The sequence below is a fragment of the Myxocyprinus asiaticus genome, chromosome 5 (genome assembly GCF_019703515.2).
Source record: "Myxocyprinus asiaticus isolate MX2 ecotype Aquarium Trade chromosome 5, UBuf_Myxa_2, whole genome shotgun sequence".
NCBI classification, from domain to species: Eukaryota; Metazoa; Chordata; class Actinopteri; order Cypriniformes; family Catostomidae; genus Myxocyprinus; species Myxocyprinus asiaticus.
In genome coordinates this window covers 22,335,175-22,346,950 of record NC_059348.1, presented here as the reverse complement: position 1 = coordinate 22,346,950, position 11,776 = coordinate 22,335,175, and positions in this window count along the sequence as shown.

Sequence of the window (11,776 nt, the reverse complement as noted above, 5' to 3'; positions counted from 1 at the left end):
TTCACAATAAACTGGGATAAAAGTGAATTAATGCCTCTTGCTGCTAATATTAATACAGACTTTTTAAATTCTATTCAATTTAAAATTGCCAACAAGTCATTTAAGCACTTAGGAATCATGGTTACAAGACACTCTTGGCATTACTAAAAACAAATTGGCATAAAAAATGGGTCAGCTGAAAGATAATCTTGAATTTTGGAAGACTTTACCCATGTCCATGGCAGGGAAGATCAATGTAATCAAGATGGTGACTCTTCCTCTATTTCTATATTTATTTCAGTCTATTCCAGTTCTCATACCACTAAAACTATTTGTGAAATTAGAATCCACAATCATCTCATTTCTATGGGATTCTAAAGCAGTCAGAATATCTATAAAAAAAAACACTTGTGTAAGCCAAAAGCAGAAGGAGGATTTAGTCTTCCCATCTTTAGATGTGACATATTTATTATCTTTGGCTTTCAATACTCTTTAATTATTGTGACCTGTTTTATCTTCTTATTATAGTATTTTTATCTACTTTGTTTTTATGTTTTATTTTCCTGCAATAACCATTTTACATTTTACAGCACTTTGGTCAACCATGGTTGATTTTAAATGTGCTTTATAAATAAATATTGATTGTTTGATACTATTGGGCAGCTAATCTACAAACCCTTGCTTGGTGGAGACAAACTCTGGAGGATAATGATGAGACACCTGAATGGGTTTGGATAGAAAGGGCCTCATGTAAGAGAACATCCCTGGAAGCACTGCTGAAAAGCCCAGTCAAAATGGAATCAAGGTTATACACTACCGGTCAAAAGTTTTGAAACACTTACTCATTCTTTATTATATATATTTTAGAATTATTAGAATAATAGTAAAGTTAGCAAAACTATGGAATAACATAAATGGAACTATGGGAATTATGTTGTGACTAAACAAAATCCAAAATAAATCAAAACTGTGTTATATTTTAGCATCTTCAAAGTAGTCACCCTTTGCCTAGAATTTGCAGACATGTACTCTTGACATTTTCTCAACCAACTTCTTGAGGTATCACCCTGGGATGCTTTTTAAACAGGAGTTCCCATCCATGCTGGGCACTTATTGGCTGCTTTTCTTTATTATTTGGTCCAAGTCATCAATTTCAAAAACTTTTTTTTTAAATTAAATGTTAGTTTTATAATGAAATAAATTAATATGGTGGCGCAATTATATTTTTGTCTACAAAACTAATTTCAAACATTTAAGCATACGCCTTCAGATCAAAAGATTTTTAAGATCATGAGAAACATTTCAGTCAAGTGTTTCAAAACTTTTGACCGGTAGTGTATAATGGCAACGTGGTAATCCATAATTCTCTTAAAATATGGTAACAGGTTAAATTCTATCTCAATCTCCCGCACATGTATCTGGACAGCCCTATATGTAATAATCACGCTTTTCTCCCTGCTTTATAAGACAAAGTTTTCTCCCAATGGAAACAAAAGTGTTTAATTACCATAAGGGACTTGTATCATTTTGGATCATTTACTCAACTTAAACAAAGATATGAACTATTACCATCTGACTTCTTCTGATACTTACAAATCAGAGATTTCACGAGGAAACACCTTAATGGGTTTGAAAATATAACTATTCATCAAACTCTTGAGGCCCTAAGTCAATACAACCCACTTGAGCGTGGTGCTGTCTCTTTCTTTTATGCTCAGTTGTTAGAAAGGATGAAGACAAATACAGATCATATCAAGCAAGAATGGGAAAAGGAATTTGTTGCAGAATTAATAGACGAAACATGAGAAAATTTCCTTGAGATTATACACATTACAGATGCTGTATGTATTGTTCCTTAATGGTATCCACTAATCATAACATGCCACCATTTGAAGCCAACACATTACCTGTAGATACCCAATGGGACTGTTACCTCATAGACTATGATCTGTCTTGTGACAGATGTTATTGCTCAACTATGCTCAGATTCAGAGAAAACCAAGTGTGAATACTGTAGCAACGGCAAAATCCACGTTAAAGAAAGTACATTTGGAGCCATTTTTCTTAGTTTCATTGTTGGGGTAGTTACTGCATTTTGTCTTTGTAGAGCAGTATTGGTACTTGTGTGACATGAGAGTGTGAAACAAAGTTAATTCTGATTAACTGAAAGCAGCTAGACTAGGAGAATGCCATACATTTAAACTGTGAAGCATCAGAAGAAGAACAGAAAAAGAAAGAAAAGCCACATGAGGCTTGTGAGCCACAGGTTGAGTACCACAGATATAGGCTGAGATGAGATAATATTGATTGTGTGAAGTTGGTTATTAATTTTGCTTCTATGCATGCCTCTTCAATGCCAGGTTTCACAAAAGATCAATCGTATATATGTATAACTGTCCTTGTAACCTTGTATTCTTATGCATTTCATAGGTTTGTTTAGGAGAGAATCATATTGTGTTGTTGGATGTCATTCATAGGATGTAATTGCTACAATACTACCTTTTGTTTGACAGAGTTATGTTGTTCAACATTGTCTATTAGTTAGAATGGACTAGAGCACTCTCTTAGAGACCATTGAATAGACACTCTGTGGCTATTATCTTTGCTATTTAGACCTGTGGGCCACTTAATGTTATAGTCTATTATCGAGTATGATGTGGACATTGCAGTAGCTGAGATATGTGTTTAGAGGAGAGCAAGGTAGCTAATATTATTGTCACAGAAGGGAGATCAGATCATCTTTCAGGGTTTTGTGCAGAGTCAGGGTGCATCACCTGCCGCATCAGCATCATTCAGGACCTTTTCCTGACGCTGGTGTTTTCCTGCTAATCAGAGATGAAGGGTTCTGATGCTCAAAAACACTGTGCTTCAGCACACTGTCTATGGGGAGGCTGAGGCTTGACAGAATATTGTCTTAGGAAGAAAAGTGCCCACAAAGGAGGTCAAAGGGACTAAAGAATATTTTCAGTTACTCCAAGGTAACAAATGGCAAGCATTTGTGTTGAGTATCCTGATGGGGTTTTTTAAAGAGCTGATGCTTTTTGGCTGTTTGGTTCATGTTTCACACTGTTCATACTGTGCTCTGTGTTAGTAATCTACAGTGTATACCTTAGGCACTACAATTCAGGGCTTCATAACCCAGAGTTAAAAGTGGTTCCAATCTTTTTTCAAAATTACAAGTGTGAAACATTCTTTAACCAAGGGTTAAATAAATCAAGAAGAGAAGAGAAGAGAAGAGAAACAATTTGTTGGCTGAACAACCATAATGTATGAAACTAAATAGCTTCTACTCAGAAATGTACATATTTATAACATTTTTAGATTTATTTAATTTCACTATTGTGTACAAGCCAAAATATCAAGTTTAAGGTGAAATTGATACATATAGTAAATAAATAATTGTAAGTTCCTTAAACTTCTTTGGCTTAAAACTCCATAAAATTAAGTACTACTAATTCAAACATTCAAGTACAGAACTTAATTAAGTTAATAAGTTAATGAAGCCATAAGCCCTTGTGCTTAAATAATTTAAGTTATAAATAATTAAATAATGGTTTGTTTGGTCAAAAAGAACATATTTGGGCATTTAATTCGTTGTTATTAAGAGTTCGATTTGAGCTCTTTTTTAGTATTATTGATGATATTTTACTGTAAATAGCTGTTTCATGTAAAGTATGCATTTTTACAGTGCAAGGTCAGAACTATCCATTTTATAAAGTGGTCTTTAGTAACTGAAGTTATTGCAGATGAGAGTACAGTGTTTTAAAATGAATGGTTTCTGATTTTTTCTCAAGATACCTGAACTAAATCTTTTTATAGTATAATTGTAGTATATAAAAAAAAGAAGAAGAAAAATATCTTAAAATATGCTTCATGTGGTAATATCTAAATTAAATGTAAGCGCTGCGAAGTTCTAGCAGGAAGACTAGCAGCTGTACATCATCGCACCATTAGCTAGGTAACTCCTAGCCAATCACATGTAAGCCATTGCTTTATAAGTCTGCTCACAATCTATCACATTGCTGTTTCAGTGTGCTAACACGGCAACCTCCACCACCCCACCGCCACCAGTTGAGTCCCGTCCTGCACGGGGGTAGGCTCCTCGCCCCTGCCTCCTATTTCCGGCAGGTTATGACGGTTCCGAGTACAACTTCTTCGGACTGCCAGACGGGGCTTACGCCAAAGAAAGACATTACATTTCTGTTTTATATTCATCAAATAAATGTCATCTTAAATTTCACTCAAGTCTTCCTGATAGAGCTGTTTTGATTCAACCCAGAAATATTATTGAACATGTCTGAATAAATCTGGCAATATTAGGTTATACCAACAAAAATATTACACTCTTAAACTTTTGTAGTTTTATAGTATACTGTAGCTCAATTGTTTCAATAATATGTAACTTGAATAACGTTCATCAAGTGTTCAGTCTTTATCAGTCTCACAATAATCTGATAATGTACTTCAGAATTCTTATCAGGGTAATTTAAGGTGTTTTATGAGAGAAACAAAGGCAGAAATGCAAAGGAAAGGACATCGCGAGACATTTTAATTTGAATAGTAATGGCCCGGTCTAGGCAGAAGGCCAGCAAATCAAGTAGTTTAAAGGTGTGACAAGCCAATTGTGCCATTTCACCAAGTATCAATTTTAAATAGCGGTTAGGCAGATTGAGGTCAGCTGTTTAATAATCCCAGTTACGAAAATCAGTCATGTAAAAAATAGAGGCCAGAAGTGAGCATATGCTTGTGCAGAAGAAAATACAAGTAGGAAAAAAAGAAAAAGGACACATTCATTATGAAAAGGACACAAGGCTTCCAGTCACTAAGCAGCGTGAGCTGATCCTGATTGGAATATGCATTGATGCAGTCAATATATTGTCACTTAACAGTGTATTGAACAAAGAAATTGTTTCTTGCACAGAGACGGACTGAAAGGGACTAAAATATTATGCCACATGCCTTTACACCTCTGGCTTTCATTAAAGACAGACAAGTAAATTCTTCTTTCAAAGCTAATTACACAAATGGCCAGGGACCTTTTTTTTTTTTCTCCCACTGTGTTGAATTGAATGTGGCTCATTACCTTTACCACATTCAGAGTGAGTAGGTGTGGGTGCAGTGGAGGTGAACTTTGAGTCCATTAAAACATCAATAATCAGTCTGTGCAAGCACTTTATTGCTTCAGTGGTCTTAATAAGCATGCATGTCCAGTGGACTTATGAAACATATTCCTTTCAGATTTGTGGTTTTGCTTTCCTTTTTTTTTTTTTTTTTTTATTTATTTATTTATTTATTTATTTATTTTTTCTGCAGCCAATGTAGAAATTATGAAAAGTTACAAAGGGTTTTAATGAAGGAATATTTATTCTATGGCTGATTCATTTTCCTGTTCTTGCAGTATCTACTTCTTGGCAAAGGATTTGGGCTAAATGTATCATCTGCATTTTTGGAGTAGATAGTATATCATTCCATTCCATGAAAAATGACAGGACAAAAATAGGATCTTGTGAGACTCTGTGTTAAAAAGATCAAGTGAAACTATTGCAGACACCAATTTCCTCCCTGGGTTTTCCTGGAGGAGATGCACTGGGGCACCTGGGCATTTGGTGAGAATGGATTTGTGTTCTGCGCCTGGACTCCCCAGGAGGGAATAGGAGGCCTTCATATTCTCTGTTGCGTTTCTCTGCCTGTGTATTGATGGATGTTTGTCACTTTCACCTGCCTTTGATGTGCAGTTTTGGGGCTAGTTTTGAGTAGATTGGAAGGAGAGACTCATGGTAACAAGTGCACGTGTGTGTGTGTGTGTGTGTGTGTCTGTGTGGTTACTAAGGCCAAAAGCATATTTGCTGCCTGTTGTACTCAGAAGTTGGTTATCCCTCTGATTTTATATATTTCCTGCCAAGGACTCAGCTTTTTCTTCACTAGAATAGAGAGTTTGAAGTATGTTATCTGTGTTTCTCTGTGTGTGACTACCTCTGTTATCATCTTTATGAATGTTTAATCAATTTACCAACATTTTTATTACTGAAGAGATCCTAATCTTGAGAGTTATTGATGAATTAGGCAACATGCAGAAAAATGTTACCTGTATGTTCGCAAATGACTGTACCTGAATATTCTGATGCATCCATATGTTATGACTAAGGGTGTAAAAAATTAGGCAGATGCTATTTGCACCCTGGTGCAAATAATGGTACATGCTATTTACACCCCAGTGCAAATAGTGGCAGATATTATTTGCACCCCAGCCCTGGTGCAAATAATGGTAGATACTAATTGCACCCTGGTGCAAATAGTGTCAGATACTATTTTCACCCATATTAAATATTAACATACAGTATATGGGCATCACTGCAGTGTCCCACAGACACACTGCATTAACCTCTACCCCTAAACCTAACCTTAAACTTACCTTTGAAAAAATAACCTTGGTTTTACTACAGTAACCAAGTTTCACCATGAAACTTTTTGTAAATGTACAGTAACCCCAAAATTAACCATGGTTACTATATTACCACCATATTACTGTACTAACACCATGGTTAACTGCATTAAAACTTTGGTTTCTACCAAAAAACATGGTTACCACAATAGTAACACAGTGATGCAATCTACACACAAGCGAACAAGTGTGATTGACAGACCCCGCCTCCGGATCAAACATTTCTCTGCTCTCCTCGACATTCACCGTGACCAATCACTGTTATGAAATCAACATTTATATTAATTTTTTATTACATTTTAAATATTAAGAGTGGAAATAGGAAATCGGATTGGAAATAAAGTGGGACAAAACACAGATACGAACTGCGGTCGCTAGGACAACAGTACACATTCACACACTGTTTTTACACCCAACGCCACTGCAGCGACATCTACTGTTTAGTTTGTCGCATATTTTTGTGGTTTCACCAGACTATTGGGGTGCAAGATTTTGCAAGGCAGAAACAGCAGCAGCAGCAAGTTTAACAGCCAGCCTCTCTCAGCATTCATATGATATGTCACCTTACCGTTTTGTATTAGCATTTTTGTAAAATGTACCTAAGTTTGTAGTAGATACTCTTAAACAACATGATCACACAGGAAGTTAGCATGTTGTTTCTGAGAGTTCCAGTACCCTCGGATTGGCCATATTGTGCCGACTCACCAACAAGCGGCATCTCCTGACTTACCGACAAGCACACTGCATTATCTGCATGGGAGACCTGAGTTTGGATCCTGTTGAAACCAGGAAGCAAACACGTTCGCATAATTAGTGATGAGCGCGAATTTGGAGGTTGCATTTACCCTCTAACGTTACATTTTTACTCCACTGATGGTTAGGTTTAGGTTTGGGGGTACAGTTTATAAAATAAGCATTCCTCCTCCTCTATAACAGCCTGTACAGCTGAAAACAACTCGCTTTTGGCGCCCCTCCGTGAACATTACACCCAGAAAATGAAGCTCACAAGTGCCCATACGTCCAACAACACTTATTCCTTTGGCCACTGAGGGCAGTCTTTTGCATTTTGGTTAGTACAGACCAGTTTCAGCTAAAGCAAATCAACCTACCGTATTTTCCAAAATATAAGTTGCGAGGTTTTTTCATCATCTAAAAGGTCATGCAACTTGGTTGGCACAGTGGCTCAGTGGTTAGGAGCACTGTCACCTCACAGCAAGAAGGTTCTGGGTTTGAGTCCTGGCTAAACTAGGCCTTTCTGTGTGGAGTTTGCATGTCCTCCCCATGTTTGTGTGGGATTCCTCTGGGTGCTCTGGTTTCCCCCACAAGCCCAAAAGCATGCAGGTTAAGTGAATTGGAGACTGTCAGGAAGGGCATCTGGCATAAAAGCTGTGCCAAGTCAAATATGCAGATCACGGATGGTCTGCTGTGGCAACCCTTAACAGGAGCAGCTGAAAAAAGAAGAAGATCTGAAAGGTCCTGCAACTTATAGTCTGAAGCTACTTATATACATAATTTATAAGTAACTGATGTCGGCAGGTCAGTGTTAGTTTTATGTTTGACATTCGTTTGATATTCAGAATAAAACCCATTTAACTCTGCATTGTTCAAATAAAGAAGCAAAAAAAGGGGCCTGGGTAGCTCAGCGAGTATAGACGCTAACTACCACCCCTGGAGTGACAAGTTCAAATCCAGAGCATGCTGAGTGACTCCAGCCAGGTCTCCTAAGCAACCAAATTGGCCCGGTTGCTAGGGGGGGTATAGTCACATGGGTTAACCTCCTATATTATATTGTATATTACTCAGGTTTTATATGGATACAAATTACTAAAAAATACCAAGTTGAAACTCCAAAAAAAAAAGGCTTGTGCTATGTAGGGAATAATATTCTGAGGTTTTTTTAAGTTAGTTTGACATCTTTAGGTGAAACGGCCAAACAGTTTAATGGATTTATATGGATAAAAAATTCTATATAAAAATACCAAGTTGAAACTCCAAAAAAGAAGGATACAAAATTCATAATAAAAATATACCAAGTTTAAACTCCAAAAAATAAGGCTTGTTCTATGTAGGGAATAATATTCTGAGTTTTTATTTTTATTTTTTTTTTAAGTTGGTTTGACATCTTTAGGTCAAATGGTCATCGAGTTTCATGGATTTAGATGGATAAAAAATTCTGTATAAAAAATATCAAGTTGAAACTCCAAAAAAGTAGACTTGTGCTATGTATGGAATAATATTCTGATTAATATGGAGTTTGTTTGACATCTTTAGGTCAAACGGTCATCGAGTTTGATGGATTTATATGGATACAAAATTCAAGTAAGAACAAAATTCATAATAAAAAATACCAAGTTTAAACTCCAAAAAAAAGTAGGCTCATGCTATAAAGAGTTTTTTTTAAGTTGGTTTGACATCTTTAGATCAAACGGTCAAGGAGTCTAATCGAATTAGAATAAAATTTAAATTTCTACATTTTTAATAAAACATATAAAATGTATATTCTCCAAACGGAGTCTTGTCATTGTAGGCTTTGGCTGCCAGAGACTACGCGCCGGACGATCCCACCAGGTGACAGCGTTTTGTGGGCACAGGTGCATCGCAACCACCTGATCCACCTAAGAGATCTCCGTGTACCTGTGGACTGTCCCGCCGTTGAAGGTAATGATAGCGGACGAACCCAGAAGTCTGTTTCGGGCAGCAAAAGGTGCCCTCCATGACCTCGTGAGTTCGTCACGCACCTCCGGAAAGAAAGGAACTGGGGGGGTGTGGCCGTGAGCGGCGCCCCAACCCAGGAACCAATCATCAAGCCGCGAGTGCTCAGGGGAGGCTGGAGGGTTCCAGTCCAACCCGATACTCGTGGCGGCCCGGGCAAGCATGGTGGTCAGCTCTGCGTCAGCCTCAGACTGGGCGGGGAGACCCGAAGGTGGCAGCCCAGTCGAGTCCTCGGCATCCGACATCGCCAGTGCACTCTCCGATGCAGCAATCGAAGACTCATCCTGCTCGCAGGCCCCGAAAGAGACGTCAAGCCGGCCATGAGGCGGGCTGTTCTCATTTCAGAACCGGACGGGAGCAAACGAGCGTGCTGGAAGAGTCGCGATCTCCACACGCAGGGTGGCGGTGTTTTCGCCCTGCACTGAAGTGAAGCGGACGCCACTGAACCAGGGCGGATGCCTGGCGAACTGAATCGCGTAGCCGAGTCTGATGGTCCTGGCCAGCCACTGCGACGGGTTGGAAAGCGTTAGCCACGTGTCCAAGCTCCGGGCAAGAGGCACTAAGGGGACGATCGTGTCTGACGTACCTGAGGGTGGGGCCTCGCGGCGGGGGGGAGTAGAAATAGAGACTGAGGAAAAAAATCGAGCATTATCAAGCCCTGTCTTTTTTTAAAAATTAGAATGAAAAAAATTAAGTGTGTTATCTACTGATTGCATTTTTCAACTGTTCTGACAGACAACAGTCAGAATGTGATCACTGCATTCATTACTGTAAGATTCTCATCAACATCTCTCTCACATATACAGGCCTTATTTACAGATGACAGCTCATTTATGACTAGCTGCCTTTGATCCTGACAACAGATAAGCCTATTTTGACTAATACTTCTCTTTATTCTCTCTCATTAATGACCCTTGCATATTTTTGGTTTATGGTTTCCAGCCATTTTTTTTCTACGGCATTTTTCAAATGTTGTGCTTGGGCATGCCGATTTTTTTTTTTATTTTTTTATTTACAATACATATTTCATCATGCCATATCTTATTATAGATAATATATGCCACAGTGTATGTGAAAGTAAAAGTCTTATTCACATGAACTTCCCCCAATATTTATTAAATTCATGTTCATCAGAATGTACAGCCCATGGTCAGCGTAGTGTCGGTAATGATGTGATTATGCATTTTTCTCAGTGGGGCTGAAATATGTGGCGAATGGTACTGCCTCATAAGGCTGTCCTGCTATTGCATTGATATATCTTGCTTTTGTCTACCTGCTTAGCCTTGAGACAATACTCATTTCCTTGCAACTCATGGCAAGAGACATTTGTCTTTTTCTTGTCCTTCTGTTGGAGATTTACTCCATTAATAATTCATAATGTTCTGTGGACTTCAGAAGACCTTCTACTGCTTGTCGCTGTCTGACTCTTTGGTCGCTGGGACTCAGAGGGACATAATGTTGTTTCCTCCTCCAGATCACAGATTGTGGCTGTGTCTCATTTGGAAGGCTGCATGCTAGGTAGGACGCGTCCTTTGACGGCTGCAGTACACCGAGTGTCCTCCTTTAAACAAGCCTCGTTTAAACGAGACGGCCTTAGTAGGACAAACGGAAATGGAATGTAATATGGTTGCTATGACAGCATGCCACTCTTTAACAAGCGCGAGTGCTTTGAGTGAGAAGGGAACAAAGTCCATTTAGAAGGGAATGTATGAGGTACATTTTAGGAGAGTTATAATGATGTAAAGAGAAAAGAAAATAGATTTTACAGGTGTACTTTTAGTCTAATACTTTATTTTAATTATATATTAATATAATTATACATATTATATACTCTACATCCATCTACTGAGGTACTTCAACTTGGGGATTAACATTCCTTGCGTTTCAACATCATATTTATGGGCAAATTGGCATAATTGTTTTTAGACATTTCCTTTAAAGCAAAGAACTGTGGGTTATGAGTGCCCACGAAAGATACACCTCATGCATCCTCCGATTTCCCGTGAAAGAAGGTCACATTCGAAGGCTGCATTCGAAGTGTCCTACTCACTTTTCTGAAATGAGACAGCCTCAATAACGTATGCAGCCGACAAATGCGACCTCCGGAGGACACAGCCTTCCAAACGAGACACAGCCTGTGTGACCTGTCTGCTGAGGACTTTGGACTGTTTAAAGAGACAGCTCACCCAAAAATTTAAATTCTGTCATTTTCTACTTACCCTCATGTCATTACAAACCTGAATGCTGTAATTTTTTTTTTTCTGTGAAAAGCCATTAACTTTGTGTGAGAAACCAAGTGAAATTTAAGTCGTTGTTCCCTGACAATCTTTAAAATCTGGTCTGTTCATCACACTGAAGGGGGGATTTTATGATCCCCACCCTTTTAGTTTATTATGTCTGCCTCTTTTGTTTATTAGTTGTATAAGTAAATAGGCTAATTAATCATTCTAGTAATCAAGTACATTTATTCATGTTATGATTTTAATCAGTTTTACTTTTAGTTCAATGACTTGATGCTAATTTTTATGTCCAGATCTGTTAAATCATTCAAAAATACCTCAAAATTGCAATTCACACAAAATAATTACTTGAATACACCTCTTCTATAATAAATATTTTTTTAGTTACTGAGCCAAAAGTCAT